The sequence below is a fragment of the Pteropus vampyrus genome, unplaced genomic scaffold (assembly GCF_000151845.1).
Source record: "Pteropus vampyrus isolate Shadow unplaced genomic scaffold, Pvam_2.0 Scaffold505, whole genome shotgun sequence".
NCBI classification, from domain to species: domain Eukaryota; kingdom Metazoa; phylum Chordata; class Mammalia; order Chiroptera; family Pteropodidae; genus Pteropus; species Pteropus vampyrus.
This window is the reverse complement of record NW_011889286.1, coordinates 535,036-550,276: the sequence shown is the minus strand read 5'-3', so window position 1 is coordinate 550,276 and position 15,241 is coordinate 535,036. Positions and strand designations below refer to the sequence as shown.

General features: G+C 37.5%; 1 pseudogene; it reads right to left on the bottom strand.

Annotated features, from left to right (window-relative positions):
- Positions 1-1,399: 1,399 nt before the first annotated feature.
- On the bottom strand, positions 1,400-6,258 carry LOC111732926 (annotated as a pseudogene).
- Positions 6,259-15,241: the final 8,983 nt, after the last annotated feature.

Sequence of the window (15,241 nt, the reverse complement as noted above, 5' to 3'; positions counted from 1 at the left end):
AGACCACATTATCTGAGATGAATAGTATATCAGATAGAATCAACAGAGTGGAGAAAAAAGAGGATCGAACCACCGACATAGAGGATGAGGAAGCCAGGGACACTATATCAGAACAGCAAGGACAAAGCCAAGGCTGTGATAATAATTTAAGGAGCCTATAGGACACGATTAAATGTAAAAATGTCCATGTCATAGGGGTACCTGAAGGAAAACAAGATGTTGAAGAGCTATTTGAAGAAATAATGATGGAAAACTTCCCTAACCTGGTGAAGGAAATTGACATACAACCCCAGGAGGCTCAGAGCATCCCAAGAAAGAGGAACCCAAAGAAGCCCGCACCAAGACACGTAATTCAAATGTCAAACGTTAAATACAAAGAGAATCTTAAAAGCAGCAAGAGAAAAGCGGTTCGTTACCTACAAGGGAGCGCCCACAAGACTGGCAGCTGATTTCTCACAATGCAGGACTATGCAGGACAGAAGGGCCTGGCACAAAACATTCAACGTGATGCAAACCCAGGATCTACAATCAAGAATACTTTATCTAGTAAAACTATCATTTAGAGTCGAAGGACAGATGAAGAGCTTCCCAGACAAATAAGCTAAAAGAATTTATCACTCTAAGCCAGTATTACAGGAAATGTTGGAAGGACTTCTTTAAGAAGAAAAACCATGTATCAAAAGCATGAATAAAGAATGATAATAACTACATTCCTATCAACAAGTACCTCAAATGGGAAAGAATTAAGTGCTCCAACCGAAAGACAGAGTGGATGAATGGAAAGGAAAATAAGACCCCTACATCTGCTGACTACAAGAGACTCACTTCAAATTAAAAGACACGCACAGACTAAAAGGAAGGAGATGGAAAAAGAAACTGCCTTGACGAATCTAGAGAGTGTTGCACTAAATGAAATAAGTCAAATAGAGAATGACAAATATCACATGATTTCATGTACATGTGGAATCTAAAAACAAAGAAAATAGCTAACAATGTTGTAATTTATGTAAGGGGGAAGAAGGGTACTAGATTTTGTGGGGTGATCACTTTGTGAGTTACATAGATCTCTAATCACTTTGCTGTACAATTGAAATTAATATATGATTGAATGCTAACTATAATTGAAAAAACTCATTGAATTGTACAATGTAAATATGAGCAACTAATTGTCTATTTAAATAAAGCTGGCAAAAAAAAAGGGAAAAAATCTAACTCTATGGAAACTCTGCCTTCGATATGGCTTCAGTGAGATTAATATCAATGGGACTGACATCCCCCAGACCCACTCTCCCCTCTAATTCCTATACCCAGTCCCAATTCCTGACTACACCCCATTCTCTGCACTCAGGCATCACCACCCCTAAAGGGCAAGGTTCTGTAAAGAAGGGTCCTAAGCACCTTAGGAGAGCTGGACCTGCTCTAGCTTATCAGGTCACAGCCTGGGCTGGCACTGTGGGCAACACCAGCTGAGCTTCTGGAAACCACCTGGAGGTCTGAAGGCCTGGTGTGCAGCAGGGCACTGCTCTTTCTGGTAGGTCTGTGTGCTGAGGTCTGCCCTGCAATTTGCCCTGAAGCCAGTCTGCACTGAACTCTACCATGTGATCCATGAGGATCTCAAGTTGTGGAGGACTGAGGAGTGAACAAAGAAAAGGGATGGACCCAGCTCTGCACAAGGCTTCATTCTTAATAATGTTCTCTGAGCCTGAGAAGTATCTCTAGCCCAATAATGTACAGCAGACAAGCTGCTTCTGGCCCAGAGTTTCCAAGGCTCGTCCTCAATGGGACTTTTCAGACAAGATGTCAGAAATAGGTTTGATCACTGGGGAAGATCTCCAAGACATCCACCAATTATAAAATGCATGGTCTACATTTTAAAGTGAGACAAGTCAGCTTTACTATGTTTTTTTTTTTCTCTAGTTGCTTTCAACTGCTCAGAGCAACTGAAAGTTTTTATGTATCCAGCATTGTGGTTTTGCTAAATAAATATAATAAATCAAGAAAAAGACAAGAGAGTTTAAAGTATATACTGGGGTATAGATATAATGGTTGATCATGGAATTTAAGCTGGATGAGGAGGAAATAGTTGGTAAGAGGATAGGAGGTCCTGGGAGATTGAAGAATTGTAAGTGTCAGGGTACTGAAGAGTGTGGTGGTCAGAAAAGAGTGACTATTGGTTAGAGAATAAAAGACATGGCACTGCTGAAAAGGTTGTGATTATTGGTAAAATAAGAAGAAAATAGAGTCGAAGACAATATTCATGGAGACAAGGTCAAGAAACTGAGAGGCAGGGTGTTAGAAAAATCATCTATGTATGTATTAAGATTGCCAAGAATTAAGACAGGAGAAATTCTAGAGAGTAGGCCAGTACCTAAAACAGAAGAAAAATGAGGGAAGTTTATTGGGATGGGGAGAATGTCAGAAGACAATTGAAGCTATGAGGGGTAGGGGGGAGATCTGACAACATGAGATTCTGAGTTTGGGATTATCAGAGAAGAAAGATTGAGAATGACACCTGGCCCATGCCTAGGCCCAGGGATGTAATGATGTTGGGGAAAAATACAGCCACCACTTTCAATGGCATTCAGAGCAAGAAGATAAAGGGACTGTTCAAGAAATATTTGAGAACATAGGTGACTTTGCTGATAACAGATCATGTATTTTGGAGTAACCAGTGGAAGAGTTTTAGGAGTTGAGAGGGATGAGAGATGGAAAAGACTAGGGGATATGCCAATTTATATGGAGAGTAGGATATAGGATATGAGATATCGAGGAAGAGCCTCATAGGGTAAGGCAAGAAGTAACAAGATTCCAAAGGTGATAACTAGTCAAGCAAGTAGAGTGGTTTGCCACAGCTTTTTGGTGGCTAAATATTGATAATGAAACCTAATGGATCAGAGCAACACAGTTTATTATTTACAACACAGCAAAGAGCGGGAGTATCAACCTAATCGTGCTGATTCCCCTTGCCCTTAGGCCCCACAGGATGACAGGTGTTTGCCCAGATGAATGCTACACATGGAGTGGGTTGTGCCACGGCTGAAAATTGCAGGGCCAGGGGCTCAGTACGTTTACTAAGCAGCAGACAAGACCCCTTCTCCAGCAGAAAGCAGACAGTAGTCACACCATGGTCCCCTTGATCTACTTAGTTGCTTACATGACTAACTATTGAAACTGCTCAATATCAGGGGTTATTAACTCTTGCATTTTGGTACCCTCTACAGGGACATCCAAGGCCTGTAGTGGACTGCCTCTCCCAACAAGAGGGATTACAGGGACTTTTTGTGGTGGCTGATATAAACAGAGGTAAAGGGGATAAGGGGATTAGCTCTAATAGATTAAAGATAGAGATTCAGGTCTGTTCAGTGTTGTTGGGAGTATACAGGGTGTGGTGGATATCTGGGTATCATTTTTTTTACCCCTGGTAATGGAGGAAGGAAGTCTAGGGATGGAGGTTCTCAGTCCCAGTTCATGTGTGCTTCTTCTCTGATAATGTAGGTAGAAGGCTTGGGGGAGAGGAGAGGTCATGATCAGGTTCTTGGGTTTTCAGGTTCACTCTTGGCCCTGTTGAAGTAGGGCAAGTTTACACCAGATGCAGATTCCACTTTGATACCTGTCAAAGAAGTTGAGGTTTCTCAGGAAAATAGAGATTAATCTGAGGATGGGGAGCCCTTTTTGATCCTGATGATATAGAAGACCTGAGAGACATGTGGTCTTAGTTCAGGGCATGGGCTAGTGCTCAGGCCCCTTCTTCACTCTTGATGACGGGGTAAAAGAACTCAAGGAGACAAAGTCTTAATTCCTAGCACTGGTTCACTACAATTCCTACTGGAAAAGGGCAAATTATTTAAATGTCTCTTTAGTCTTTGTCCCTCTCTCTTTTTTTAATTGTAGTAATATATATATATAACATAAACATAACATATATAACATAAAATGTATCATTTTAACTTCTTTCAAGTGTACAGTTTTATGGCATTAAGTACATTTACATTGTTGTGCATTCACCACCGTCCATCTCCAGAACTTTTTCATCTTCCCCAATTGAAATGCTTTACCCAATAAATACTAACTCCCTATACTCCCCTTTCCCTAGACCCTGGTAACCACCATTCCACTTTTTGTCCCTATGAATTTGACTACTCATTGAGTGGGATCATATAGTATTTGCCCTTTTATGACTTGCCTTATTTCATTTAGCATAATGTCCTCAAAGTTCAGCCATGTTGTATCATGTGTCAGGATTTCCTCCCTTTTTTAAGGCTGAAGAATATGACACTGCATGTACATACCACATTGTGTATTTCCATTCATCCATAGACGGACACTTGGGTAGTCTTTGCCACTTTTGATTATAATTTCTGGGGAAGCTAGAGGCTCCTTTTCCGCCTTGATAATGAGGATGAGAAGACCATATAATTTGATTATAATCATAATTCATAATTTTTGGTACATGTGTACTACTAACATCGGTCCATGTATAATCTTATTATTTTTAATTAATCAGTTAATTTAATAAGATAACAATTCATTGTCTATTTTACAAAATGGAACTCTGCCAATAATTTATCTCTATTTGCTTCTTCCTTGTCCTATTCCCTTGCCCATCCTCAAAGGGTCTTTCCTCACATTTTATCACACTATTTACACTTGAAAAATATGTTGTTCATGACACTATTTGTCAAAACCAAGAGAAGGATACAGCACAAAAAATGAACCTTAATGTACGTAAATTTTTAAAAAATCAACTAGGAGGACAGCAGATCCTAAGGTGGAATACAAACTGTGACAAAAGAATCTAACTTTATTATAAATAAAATAATTTCACAGAAGGGTGAATAAAAAGAAATGTAGGCCTAAGTAACTTTGGAAACTCTGGAAACTGTAAGACTAAAGACAGAAGGAACTGTACATAAGCATTGCACTCTCGTGGGTAAAGTTTTTCCCTTGGAGGTATGGGTTAACAATTCCAAAACCACTGTACAAGTATAATGGGAATGAACAAATAAGCACATGGATGGCAGATGGTGGGAGCCAGGTTTCTCACTGTTGGAGTGAAAGGTTACAGATATGAAAAGAGGGAAAGCTAAAATTAACTAGTGATACTTAATTACAGTGGGAGATATCAGTATGAACTCATGTTTAGTTTAATATACTGAAAGATATGTAAAGAGGTAATTATAGTATGTGTGTTAGTACATGTATGTCTATTTCCGAGTTCTGTCCTTTCAGAGGCCTACAAGTAATGACACCAGTAGCAATGAGGACACCGAGCGCTTAGATGTTGGTTTTCAATACCATTCTCCACTAATGTGTTTAAGGTTGTCTTTATCTTGTACAGTCTCTTTCCTTCATGATACTCTTTTCGAGGTATCATAAAATGCACCTTTGTCCTTGAAAAATCATGGGGAAAAGTTTTATATTGTTCTCTTTGTTCTTTATCTTTGATATTAGAGGCTCTCCTCAGATAGCTGGTAATATTTATCTACTCTAGTTTTGTTTGAATGGGGAACTAGATAGCTATTGAAATCTCAGAGCATGTCCATGGGGCTTGTTGACTTTGAGCTTAATCTTAGGAGGTAATCTTGCATGGGTTATTTGTTGAAAAACAAGATTCCCCAAAGAAATGTTTTTCAATCTCTGGCTTTGATGGTAAAGCTGTGTTTTCTGAGAGCCAAATGGGAAAAGGGAGTTAGGAGGTCTGTGCATTCAGCATTTAGTATATGAATAGTCACTTAATCCTCCTGTTTTACTGCGCCTGCTATACTCCAGTCCAGAAGCTCTCTGTTTTACCTTACTCAGAGAATATAACTTGAATCTTCTCCTAGGCTGAGGTACCAAGAGTTGACTAAGGAAATAGAGTAGGATATCTATCTTTTTCACTTAGCTTTCACACAACCCTCCTTATTTTAGTTCCAACACTACCTCCATCCCACATCTATACCCATTTCCAAGGTACTTGGGCTCTGCCAACTCTTGCGCCTTCTGAAGATTTTGAGATGTAATTCAGGTTAGTTTTCAGATTTCCCCACTGTTATTTTGGTATGTAGCTTTCTCAATTATGCCAAATCAATGACCCTTTGATAATTTTCTACTGCTCTTCCTGTCTTAGTGGTTTGTTTCTTTTAAAAATACCTTTTCTCAATTAAAAAATGTTAATTTAAAATATTTTTACTGTATTTATAGTGGTAGTTTGAGAAAGAATGAAATTAGATGTGTGTTCAGTTTACTATCCTGACCCAGAATTGTCTTACCTTCCATCTTGTCCCATCAAATCTCACCTATAAGCGCTACCCTCTCCCTTACCAGAAAGAAGCAAGATCGGGGACTTAAACCGGCTTGCCGTCGAGGGCAGTCATTCAGGTCAATGTCAATGAAAGCACGGCAAACTTCAACAGTAAAATCCAAAAGGTTCTATCTTAGGTGTAAGACACAGTAGCAGGCACCATCACACCATGACAGTGTTTATAATCAGGCAGTTAGTTTGAAATAGAACCTAATGAGGAAGACCAGAAGTGGAGCCTAGCCCACGAAAAGAGTAGTCTAGAAGGAACCGTACAGGTTGACACTTAAGTTGATGGTAAGTTTCTAGGAAGATCTATAGTGAGGAGAAATAAAGGACTAATCCAGAAATCACTTAAAACAAGAGCTGGAGTGGTAGGCTCCACTTCAAAAGACTCACCCTTGGAGCAAGACTAATACCATAGAGACTGACTATATTCTCAAGGTTTGTTTAGATCCTTGCTACCAAGAGTACAGTTCAAGGACCAACAGCCAAGATATCACTTGGTAGCTTGTTAGAAATGCATAATCTCAGGCTTTACACTAAGTCTAGTGTATCAGAACCTACATTTTAACAAGATCCCCAGTTGATATGAGTCTGCCATGATCCACCATTGGATCAGACTGAGGGTGACAGCTACTAAAATTAGTTATACTCTTACAGACTTGCAGAAAATAAGTCAAATTGAACTAATGCTACTTTATTCATAATAGATAAATGGATTTTTCTGTGCTTGATAAAACCATTGTGACAAGACCTAACAAAGTCAATAAAATTTGTGGGATGGTCACATTTGCTCAATTAATACAGCAGGGCCCCATAATACTGTTCATATTAAGTTCATATTAAGAATAAGGTAGAGAAACGCATGTATCATGTTGGAATAATTAATAAAAATTTAGAAAAATGAACCAAGAAAAACACCAAGATATTTGGGAGCCTAGAGAAAGGAATATAGTAGGGTCAGTATAGCTTCATATTATTGGTATAACAGAAACATAATGATATTCATAGTCAAAGACCTGATTTGAATCCCAGTTCCATCACTTACTGGCTAACAGTAGCCAAATTATTCAACCTCTGAGAACTGAGTTTTCATATCTGAAAATGAAAAACAATAACACCAAATCATAGAGTTATGTGAGCATTAAATAAGATGGTGAAGAGATTTTTAAATTATAAGGTACAATGCAAATGTGACTTTTATTGTTATTAAGCCCCGGTTCAATTATAATTCTGTAAGTAGAGCTACGACAAAACTATGTGACTGGAAAGTCTGAGGGATTAGGCAATTAACTACATGTTGGAAAGAGGGAAGAAAGGAGGGAGGAAGAGAGAAGGAGGGGGAGGAGAAAGGAAGAAAGGAAGAAAGGAAAAGAAAACAGAAAATGACAAGCATTAGCAAGGATGTGGAGAAACTGGAACCTTGTACATGGCTGGTGGAAATGTAAAATTGTACAGTCACTGTGGAAAACAGTATGGCAATTCCATAAAAAACTTTAAAAATTAGCATATGTTGTACAGCAAAAGAAACTATCAACACAATAAAAAGACAATTGACTGGGAGAACATATTTGCTTATGATAAGAGATTAATATCCAAAATAGATAAAGAACTCATACAACTCAAAAACAACAACAAAAAAAAACAATTCAATTAAAAAATGGGCAGAAGACCTGAAGAGATATTTCTCCAAAAGGAAATACAAATGGCCAATAGACATATGAAAAAATGCTCAAGATCACTAATCATCAGAGAAATGCGAATTAAAACCACAATGAGGACAGTGATATCAGAAACATGGCAGAGTGAAAGACGTCCCCAGAGTTCTCCCCTTGAAATAACAATAAGCTGAACATCTAAAACTCAACAAAAAACAACCAAACTGCACACCAGCACGTCTGAGTGTGGGATCTGTACATAAGAGCTACTACAGGTCAGAAACCTAGGTGTTGGGTGGTGGACTGGGAGAAACAAAGAAGCTGCCATTCCCAGCCGGAGCTCCCTGTAGGAGAAGGGGGAGGGGAAAAGGTGCAGCAAATTCTCCGAACAGCCCTGCCTGAAAGAGCGGTGAGCTCCCCGTGTCCAGTGGCAGGGCCCAGTCATCAGGGCAGAAGACAGAGAAGCGGGGATGGCAGAGAAACAACAGTTGGTTTTTACTAGCCATGGTTGCAAAAGAGAGGCTGAGCCACAGCCCCCAACCTCCAACCCAGAGGACCCCTTCCCCCATATCCTCCGAGGCAGAACACCGCGGAGCCCCAGGGGAGTCTGAGCGAACGCTACCAAAACTGTCACTAACACTGACCGGAACTGAGACTAAGGGTAGCGAGCATGATTAAACATCTATAAGAGAGAGAAAAAAAAAAAGACATTATTAAGACTCTATATAAAGCAGAGATCCAAGAGGCAATCCAAAAGAAAACTGCCTTCTTTACAACAGGCTAGGGACCATAATACAGTAAATCTTTCTGGGGGGAAAGAAAAAGCAGAATATACTTCTATTAATGCCCAGGTGGAGAAATAGTCCATTAAACACCATGAACAACCAAGGTGACAAGGCATCTGAGAGAGAAAGAGAAAAATCTCCAGAAAATAAGTTTACAGACATAAAAATATGTGACTTAAATAACAGAGAATTCGGAAGGTACTTCTGAAAAGACTCAGTCAGATCCAAAATGAATAATATCAACAATTTCAGGAACTGAAAAAAACAACTAGATAAGCAGAATGAGTTCTTTAGCAAGGAGACTGAAACCCTCAAAAGAACTGAATAGAACTTCTGGAGATAAAGAACACACTGCAAGAGTTGAAAAATGAAATAACAAGCTTGGGAAATAAGAGTCGACGAAATGGAGGAAAAGATCAGTGATATCGAAGACAGAAATCTAGAATAAGTCAGAAAGAAGAAGAGAGAAACCAAAGAATGAAAAATAATGAAAGAGAAATTCAAGAACTAGCTGATACAATCAAGAGAGGAAACATAAGAATAATGAGCATTCTCAAAGGGGAGGAAAAGGAGCAGGGATTAGAAAGCATTCTTGGACAGTGGATGAGAATTTCCCAAATCTAAAGAATGAGCTAGAGCTTGGAATTCAAGAAGTCAACAGAACACCCAATTATCTCAACTCGAAAGGCCTTTGCCTAGACACATTGTATTAAAAAATCAATGACAGAGACAGAATTCTCAGGGCAGCTAGGGAAAAGAAGACAATAACCTATAAAGGAAAACCCATTAGATTATCGTTGGACTTCTCAGGACAAATCTTACAAGCCTGAAAGGAGTGGAATGAAATAGTCAAACTATTAAATGAAAGGAACTATTAGCCAAGAATAATGTATCTGGCAAAGCTCTCCTTTAGATATGAAGGAGAAATAAAGACCTTTCCAGACATACAAAAAATTGAGAGAATTCTCCACTACGAGGCCTGCACTACAGGAAATATGGAAAGGGGTCAGTTTACATAAAACAAAATGACCAAAAAAACCCACGTAATTAGGAGTAAGGTGACTAGTAGGCTGATAGAAGCAGAAGAGTGCAACCCTTACTAGGAAGAGGGCAATATAAGCTTAAAAATAAGAAGAGAATTGCTATAGCAAGATAGTAATGAATGCTCAGCATACATAGGGACAAATTGAGACAACAATGACTGAAAAGGGAATGATTCAAATATCCAAATTCGCAAAGGGGAATGGAGGCACAGGCAAAAGAAAAGTGACATATGTATATATATGTACTGAAGTCACCAATAAAAAGGCACAGAGTTGAAGAATGGATCAAAAAACAAAACCCAACCATATGCTGCCTATAGGAGACACATCTCAGCTCCAAAGACAAATATAGACTCAGAGTGAAAGAGTGGAAAATGATATTTCAAGCAAATGGCATTCAGAGAAAAGTGGGAGTGGAGGTACTAATATCTGATGAAATAGACTTCAAAATAGAAAAGGTAAAGAAAGATACTGAGGGACACTTCATAATGATAAAGAGAATCATGCACCAAGAAGACATAATACTTATTAGTATCTATACACCCAAGCAGGGAGCCTGAAATATATAAAACGGTTACTAACAAAACTAAAGGGAGAAACAGACCCAAACACTATCGTAGTAGGGGACCTAAATACCCCACTGTCAGATATGGACAGATCATCTTAACAGAAAATCAATAAGGAAATGACATCCTTAAATGACACATTAGACCAACTGGACATAATTGACATTTACAGAGCCTTTCATCCCAAAACAGCTGCTTAAACGTTATTCTCTAGTGCACAAGAGACATTCTCAAGAATCGACTACATACTGGGACACAGAAATAGCCTCAACAAATATAAAAGGGTTGAAATCATATCAACCATATTCTCTGATCATAATGACTTGAAACTAGAGATCAACTTTAAAAAGAAAGTAGAAAGAACCACAAATACCTGGAGATTAAACAACATGCTACTGAGGAATAACTGGGCCTAAGAAGAAATAAAAGAGAGATCAAGAGATACATAAAAACAAATGATAATGATAGTACAACATATCAAAACTTTTAGAACACGGCAAAAGCGGTCATAAGAGGAAAGTTCATATCATTTCAGGCCTATCTCCAAAAACAAGAGCAAGCTCAAATAAACAACCTAACCCTTCATCTTAAAAAACTAGAAATGGAAGAAAAAAATGAAGTGTAAAGTCAGCAGAAGGAAAGAAATAATGAAAATTAGAGCAGAATTAAATGAAATTGAAAACATAAAAATGGAAAAAAATGAATGCAACAAAAAGCAGGTTCTTTGAGAAGGTTAATAAAATTGGCAAACCCCTGGCCAGATTCACTAAAGAAAAAAGAGAAAGGATACAAATAAACAAAATCAGGATGAAAGAAAATAAATTATGACAGACACTGCAGAAATGCAAAGGATCATACAAGAATACTATGAAAAAGTATATAACACCAAATTTAATAATCTAGAAGATATGGACTAGTACTTAAAAAAGTACTAGACTTTTTCTAGACTGAATCAAGAAGAACTGGAAAATCTAGATAGACCAATCAGCAGAATGGAAATTGAAACAATCATCAAAAACCTACCAAAAAGTAAAAGTCCAGGACCAGGTGGCTTAACCAGTGAATTCTACCAAACATTCAAATACGATTTAATACCTATTCTCCTCAAACTCTTGCAAAAAATCAGAGGAGGCAATACTTCCTAACTCATTTTATGAGACCAATATTACTCTGATACCAAAACATGGTAAAGATAATACAAAAAAAGAAAACTACGGACCAATATCTCTCATGAACACAGTTGCAAAATCCTAAATAAGATACTAGCAAACCAAATACAGCAACATATTAAAAAGATTATATACCACAATTGAGCGGGCTTCATCCCCGGGGCACAGGGATGGTTCAACATATGCAAATCAATTAATATGATACATCACATAAACAAATTAAAAAATAAGAATCATATGATCATATCAATAGATGCAGAAAAAGCCTCTGACAAGATACAGCATCCATTTATGATTAAAACACTTAACAAAATCGGTATAGAAGGAAAATACCTTAATATAATAAAGGTCATATATCACAAGCCCTCAGCCAACATTATACTTAATGGTGAAAAACTAAAAACCTTCCCTGTAAGGTCAAAAACAAAGCAAGGCTGTCTGTCTAATATTGCACTGTTATTCAATATAACATTGAAGGGCCTAGTGAGTGCAATCAGGCATGAGTAAGATATAAAAGGCATCCAAATATGAAACTAAGAAGTCAAGCTGTCACTATTTGCGGATGACATGATTCTCTATACAGAAAACTCGAAGGACTCCACAAGAACACTACTAGAAATTATAAGCAAATACAGTAAAGTTTCTGGATACAAAATCAATGTTCATAATCTATAGCATTCTTATACTCTAATAACGAAATGTCAGAAAAAGAAGTGGAAAAATAATTCCTTTTGCAATTGCAACAAAAAGAATGAAATACCTAGGAAGAAATCTAATGAAACATATGAAGAACCTATATAATGAAAACTATAAGACCCTGTTAAAAAAAAAAATCAAAGAAGATACAAAAGAATAGAAAAATACTCTGTGTTCTTGGATTGGAAGAATCAACATAGTTAAAATGACCATGTTACTTAAAGCATTACACAGATTTAATGCAATCTCTATCAAAATCCTATCGGATTTTTTTAAAGAAATGGAACAAAAAATCATCAGATTTGTATGGAACCACAAAAGACCCAAAATTGCCAAAGCCATCCTGAGAAAAAAGAATGAGGCTGGAGGCATCCCTCTGCCCAACTTCAAATTAAACTACAAAGCGACAGTAATCAAAACGGCATGGTATTGGCAGAAAAACAGACACACGGACTAGTTGAACAGAATCGGGAGTCCAGAAGTAAACCCATGTTTTTATGGGCAAATAATTTTTGACAAAAAAGCCAAAAACATACAGTGGAGAGAGGAAAGCCTCTTCAATAAATGGTGCTGGGAAAACTGGAAAGCCATCTGCAAAAGAATGAAACTAGGATGTTGTCCATCGCCACACACCAAAATTAACTCAAAATGGATTAGGGACCTGAATATAAGACCTGAAACAATAAAATGCATAGAAGAAAACACAGGAACTAAACTCAAGGACCTTGGACTTAAAGAGGATTTTATGAATTTGACCTCTAAGGCAAGGGAAGTAAAAGCAAAAGTAAATGAATGGGACTACATCAAACTAAAAAGATTCTGCACAGCAAAAGAAACCATCAACAAGGTAAAGAGACAACCATCTGAATTGGAAAATATATTTGCAAGCAACGCTTCCAATAAGGGCTTAATATCCAAAATATACGAAGAACTCATACAACTCAATAACAACAACAAAAACAAATGATCCAATCAAAAAGTGGGCAGAAGACTGGAACAGACACTTCTCCCCAAAAGACATACAAATGGCTAAGGAATATATGAAAAGATGCTCAACATCACTAGCTATTAGGGAAATGGAAATCAAAACCACAATGAGATACCATCTCACACCTGTTAGAATAGCTGTAATCAACAGGACATGTAATAACAAATGTTGGAGAGGATGAGGAGAAAAAGGAACCCTCATATACTGCTAGGGGGACTGCAAATTGGTACAGCCACTATGGAAAACAGTATGGAGCTTCCTCAAAAAGCTAAGACTTGATCTACTGTATGATCCAATAATCCCTCTACTAGGTATTTACCCCAAAGACTTGAAAACCCATATCCAAAAAGATGTTTTCACACCGATGTTCATAGCAGTAGTACTCACAGTGGCCAGGACATGGAAGCAACCGAAGTGTCCTACAATAGATGATTGGCTGAAGAAGCTGTGGTACATATATACAATGGAATAATACTCAGCCATAAGAAGAGATGAAATACTGCCATTTGCAACAACATGGATGGACCTTGAAATAATTAATCATACTAAGCAAGATAATCCAGATAGAAAAGGTTGAAAATAAGATGATAATACTTATATGTGGGATAAAAACCTAAAAGCAACAAACAAACAGGACAAACAGAGAATCATGGATATGGACAATGGACCAGCGTGTAGGCAAGAGAGTGAGGGGGGAGGTAGACGAGGGAAAAAATTCAAATCATTTCTTCAATTAAATACATACACATATATATACATACACACATACATACATACATACATACATACATAAATGCACAATGAGATATCACCTCAAAGAACAAGTGTTGGCGAGGATGTGGAGAAAAAGGAACCCTCATATACTATAGGTGGGATTGCAAATTGGTACAGCAACTATGGAAAACAGTCTAGAGGTTTCTCAAAAAATTAAAAATGGATATACCTTTTTACCCAACAATTGCATTTCTGGGTTTTTATCCAAAGAAAACCCAAATGGTAATTCATATATCTATGCACCCCTATGTTCATTTCAGTGCAATTTATAATAGCTAATATATGGAAGCAACCTAAATGCCCATCAACAGATGATTGGATAAAGAAGTTATGGTTTGTATATACAATGGAGTATTATTCAGCCACTAAAAAAATGAAATCCTACTATTTGCAATGACGTGGATGGACCTAGAGGTTATTATGCTAAGTGAAATAAGTCAGACAGAGAAAGATAAATACCATATGATTTCACTTAAATGAGGAATCTAAGGAACAAAAAGAACAAATTAATCAAAAACAGACTCACAAATACAAATGACAATCTGGTGATGGCCAGAGGGGAGGTGGGTTGGTGGCTGGGAGAATCAGGTAATGGTTAAACAAGTACAAATTAGTAGTTGATACAAAGTCCCTGGGATGGGGAGCACAGCATAGAGAATGCAGTTAGCACTAATGTAATGGCTAGGTGGAGAGCCAGAGGAGATAAAGAGCAATCAGGGGGATCATTTTATAAACTACATAAATGTCTAACCAATGTACGGTATACTTGAAACTAATAAAATAAAATAAAAATAAGAAAAAAATTAGCATTTGGTCCAGCAGTTCCACTTCTGGGTATACACTCAAGAGATTTGAAAGCAGTGGCTGGAACAGATATCCATGTTCATAGCAGCATTTAACATGACAGCGAAAAGATGAAAACAACCTAAATGAACATTGACAAATGAATGGATAAATAAAATGTGGTATATACATACAATGGAATATTATCCAGCCTTAAAAATCAAGGAAATTCTGATATATACTACCAGGTGATGAACCTTAAAGATATTATGCCAATGTGAAATAAGTCAGACACAAAAAGACAAATACTCTATGATTCCACTTATATTAGGTACCTAGAGTAGTCAAATTCAGAGACAGAAAGTAGAATGGTGGCCAAGGGCTGGAGGGAGAAGGTAATGAATGGGGAGTCATTATTTAATGAATACAGAGTGTCAGTTTCAGAAGATGAAAAGTTCTGGAGATGGATGGTGGTGATGGTTGCACAACAATGCGA